At 38.2% G+C, this 5,000-nt stretch overlaps 1 long non-coding RNA gene across 1 annotated transcript in view; it reads right to left on the bottom strand.

Moving 5' to 3' along the window:
* The window catches only part of LOC120594862 (uncharacterized), a 38,777-nt gene that overhangs the window by 16,081 nt on the left and 17,696 nt on the right, over window positions 1-5,000 (bottom strand). The gene's annotated exons all lie outside the window — the stretch shown is intronic.

Below are 5,000 nucleotides of genomic sequence, written 5' to 3'. Positions count from 1 at the left end.
CTCTTTAACAAGAGGGAATTCCTCATGAGAATCTCAGCACTGGTCAGCCTTCATCTATGCTCTTGCAGTTCCCCACCAGGTGGTTTATCCACCTGACTCAAGAGTCATAGAAATATGCTTCACATCTGTCACGTTCTACTAGGGATACCATTGTATTTGACTGGATTCTGCCCATCTCTACTACTCGAGGATCACAACACCGAAGTCATGCTAATGACAGAAGTACCTACTTCGCACCCCAGAGAAGCTCAGAGTATAAACTGGAGTGTAGGGAAGATAAACTCAATGCCTCTAAAGCCCCAGCTACTGGTTCTCCCACCCCCAGAGCCCAGACCCTCCACTAGCTAACACTCCCTGTCCTCTCATCTAAAGCCCCATCTACTCCCTGACTCTCAGCCTGTCCTGTCTGCATACAGATGGGATCAAGCATTTATAATTTCATAATGCTGAGACTGATAAAATGGTCTTAACATGTGGTCTCTCTCAAAGGCCTGAGTACCTTATCTGGTTGCTCCTAACTAAACATTGTAAAATGACAGCCCACAAGGCAAGTTAAGTCAAAGACATGTTGGTTTGGCCCAAATGATGTTGATCTAACATTTTGAAATTAGGAGATTGCACAGAAAAACAGAATATACAGCACCTCTTGAAAAAGACAATCCGGCAACCCTAAACCCACGTGGCAAAAACTGGCTGGAAGCGAGTAGCTGTTTCCTTTGAAAATAACATTGCCCTCCTCCATCTACCCAGGTCCTTCCTCCAACCCACCCCCCTCTGCTTTTACATTTCCCTCCTGAACTAGGTAATCAATTTGAGCTTTCCCATCTCTCTTACTAGAGGCAAGGTCAATGGTAGAAATTTCAGGCAAATCAGATACTTCTGATGGAGTTCTCAAAGCTCTTAGTGATCACATCCTGGATGCTTATTATGCTTACGGATAAAATCAGCCTGCATCACGATTTCCATGACCCGCTGCAGCTTCTCATGATCGCTTTAAGAGTGACAGATCACTCAAAATGCCATATTGACTGCAAATAATTTTTGAAGCAGAAAATTAAAGCTGGAAGAAACTTGGGCATCATCTAACCCAACCAACCCTCTCCCCTTTAAAATCAATGTTTAAATCAAGGCCTAGAAAGACAAAGCAATTTGTCCAAAGTAACTTAGTATTATACACACGACATTTTACTGAATTTATTCATTTATTCTTAGGTTGCTTCAAATAATCCAAGATAGCCAGTACTTGAGAAATTAAAAATATGTTGAAAAATTAAATTCTTTTATTACTTTAGAATAAAAAATAGGGAAGAAAGAAAAAACTGACCAAAGGAAGACATTCCTTAGACCTCCAGCTCTAACCTACCTAAAAAATATTTTTAAATGCAAGTAAGAACTGACATCAAAGGAAAAATTGAAAGAGCAACATTACCATTATTTTTGGCTTGATTTTGAAACACCAGTAAATGAGTTCTCTATATTTACCCCACCGAGTTCCAATTTACATATTCAGACAACAGGCTTGTTTAAAGGTAAGATTTTATTTTAGTTGGTTTAAATTTCAGTCACAGACCTGTGGTCTAAAAGCATTCCTGCCTACTTCCCATGTAATCTACCCCATAACTCCCTGTCCTTAAACCCATGTCATAGTCCTCCTGCGATGTTTGAAGGTGACACTAGTCCACTGATCAGTTTGCCAGTTAATTATTTGCATGCTAAATTCACACCGAGTCTCCTGCTATTACTTCTCCTTCAGCCCCACCATGTCTCAATTCTTAGAGAGATGTCTCTCTCAACATCAATTCAACTCACCTACCCATGGAAAGCCTCGAGATGGGCTACCAGTTGTCATGATTTCACTTTTGAAAGAATGTGGAGAAAGGAGGTTTCGGAGACATGAAAAAATATGTATTAAGAATTTATTATACGCCAGACACTTACATATATTATCTCATCCTTGGTAGAGAATTAAAAGGAATGAAAAATATAACCTGTTAGGAAGGGGCAGTAAACTTAGCGCTATACGACCTAGAAAAGAAAATGGTTTCTCATATCAAGAGAGAAGGTCTTCATGACTCCCAAAGGAAATAAAATCTATTAACTCTCTACACACATTGTCTAAAATATTCACTCAGTTCTTAAACCACGAGCAGCCTTACAACTTCTCTTGTATTGTCTCCCTGTGCCTGTCATCTAAATAGGGTGTGTCTTCCCATTTTTCTTATGCCTGTGCCTTATAACTCTGAGGGCTGGAACTGACTCTGATCTCCTCCTCCCTCCCATAGCAATAAGTACTGTCCTGCTCTCAGTAGCTGCTCAATCAAAACATACTGAAAGAAATTGCAGTTACAGGTGGCAAAAAGGGACTTTAATGAAAAAAGTGGGAATGGCAGTCCTGGGGGAGCACTCTACCCAATTACCTCAGCAGTAATTGCTTAATTGAAGCAATGGGGACTTAACAACTTAATTAGGCTATTCAAGTATACTCCAGGAGGCGTTTGCAGCATCTTTTCTCACTACAAAGCTGAAATAACTTTTCATGGCTTAATTTAAAACATGTTCCTCAACTCAGGAGCTGCTTTTGTGCATCTCTAAGTTCAACTCATGAACTCTACCAGGGATTTATCTTGGCCTGCTGACTCTGTGGCTTGGAGCCCCATAAGGGTGTTCTTAGACTTGTTCGTGTTTTTATTCTGTAAGCTAGATATGGACTAATCCCTCTTCCCTCACTCCTTTACATTTCCTAGAGGGCCTACCTTCAACCTAGAACAGGTTAACCACACCTCCATTTCAGGTTTGAGGAATCTGGAGGCTGTTAGAATCATATGTAATTCTCTTAAGCAGTACAATTAAACCTACTTATAAAAATATGTTGATAATACCATGTCACAAACATTGTATACTTCTTTCACAGTTGTCAAAGACTTAAAAACAAAAATTCTAAATGTGGGCTTTTCGATTTACTGACATTGAGTTTTATTCATTTATCTAAGTTCTCAACATTCAAAATATTTCTCTTTGCAAGAATTATAAGTGAGGACAGATAGAGCTGTGATAAACTTGAACCGATTTTTTTTTCTAATACACATTTTCTTTTGACCATAGAAGCAAATTTTCTTTTGTCCACTCATTCATTCAACAAAAATTTGATAAGCACATAACTGTGTGCCAGACATCGTGCAGAGAATACTGCGGTGAGCAACAACAGATATGTCCCTGATCTAACGGAGTCTGGAGTCTGTTATGTTTGAATTGGCATCACAAGGAGAGGAGGAAATAACTGGGGGATGAAGAATGGGTGTATGGAAGAGACAAGAAGGACATTTCAAGGAAAGTAAACAATATAAAGAAAGATCCTATGGCACTTCCTTCAAGATAGCAGTTGATTAGATACAGGAATTTCCACTCTTTTTCAAAATACAAAAAATACATATATTTTTTAATTGTTCCATGTTAAAGACACAGCTGAGCTAAAAAAAAAAAAATGGACATCTTCATAGGTCAGAAATGAAGAGGGAACATATAACCATGAAGATAAGCAGTTTTTAAAACCACGTATTCCTTGAGAGAAATTGGGCCAGATATATATCTTAAGGGCTGGCATGTTTATACCTTTGTGAGAAAGAAATTTGAGTCCCAGAACCCTCATGCATCAAGGAGTAGGAATTCTGCTTAGTACTGATTGTCCTAAAATGTGCTGAAAAGCTTGTAAACATTACCTGAACGTCTCCTCCACCATGCTCAGGGGTGCAGGAAAAAGCAAGCTGACTTTCTCAGGCTCTTAGAAACAGAAATTGCAACAGCCACTCCCATACAAACCGAGAGGTTTGATTCTTGAATCTATACCACACACTGGTGTAGAACCAACCACCTTTCCATTATCTGTGCAATATGGGAATCTGGAACTGATAACCTGGTGCTAAAATCGGTTTGGAATCAGTGTACTCAGTAGGATTTGGGCAAGGGCAAAGGTGAACCTCTGTCATCAAGAGGCCTCTACAATCTAGGGCATGAACAGGACTCCCTCTACAGATAACTCCTCCTGAAGATGAACTTGTAGACATAAATTATAAAACACACTAAGAAACACAAAGCAAAAAATGGAAAGTCCAAAGACCCAAAAACAGGAGAATTTATACTTAATGAGTTTTGTTGAATAGATTTTTAAATGAGTATTTTAACTGTGCAAAGAGAGAAAAGGAAATTAGAATCTAACTTTTATAAGGCCAGAATGAATAAGAAAAGTGAAAAGTGAAAAAATACAGTAGTCAAAATAGAAAGGCAATAAACGGCTAAATAATAGACTCAGATGAAGAAATAATTCATGAATTGGAATACGAATCTGAGGAAATTATCCAGAATATAGCATAGACAGATAAAGAGGTGACAAATGTAAGAGAAGTTAGTAATGTGGCACCAGAACGAAAAGCTCTAACGTGTTTAATAGATATTCTAGAATAAAAGACTAAAGAGAATAGGCAAGAGGAACCTTTGAGGTATAGTGTGGAATTTTCCTGATTTGAAGAAAGTTATGAAATGTCAGATGAAAATACATAAAACTGAAGAAAAAAAGTAAAAACAAAGGCTTGTCTATGCACCTTACTGTAAAGCTAAAACTCCAGCAAGAATAAACAGAAAATATCAGAAACTATGAGAGAGAAAAGACAGGTTTCCTGAAAAGGAGCAACAATAAGACTAACAGAATACTTCTCATCAGCAACCATAGATGCCAGAGACAATGGCTGAATATCATAAAACTCATGAATCCAGAATTCTATATCCAGCTTTTGGATGAAATCAAAGCATTTTCAGATATGTAAAGACAAAGATGTAACTTTCCACAGACTCTTACTGAAAAAAACTACTGAAGGATACACTTCAGCAAAAAGGTAATGAGTAGGCAACACAAAGCCAAAGTGAACCAGAGAAAAAAAGATTGGAAAAACAGGAAGGAAGGAAGGAAGGAAGGAAGGAAGGAAGGAAGGAAGGAAGGAAGGAAGGAA

The sequence above is a fragment of the Pteropus medius genome, unplaced genomic scaffold (assembly GCF_902729225.1).
Source record: "Pteropus medius unplaced genomic scaffold, Ma_sr-lr_union100, whole genome shotgun sequence".
In the NCBI taxonomy this organism is placed as follows: domain Eukaryota; kingdom Metazoa; phylum Chordata; class Mammalia; order Chiroptera; family Pteropodidae; genus Pteropus; species Pteropus medius.
This window is presented reverse-complemented; position numbering and strand designations above follow the sequence as displayed.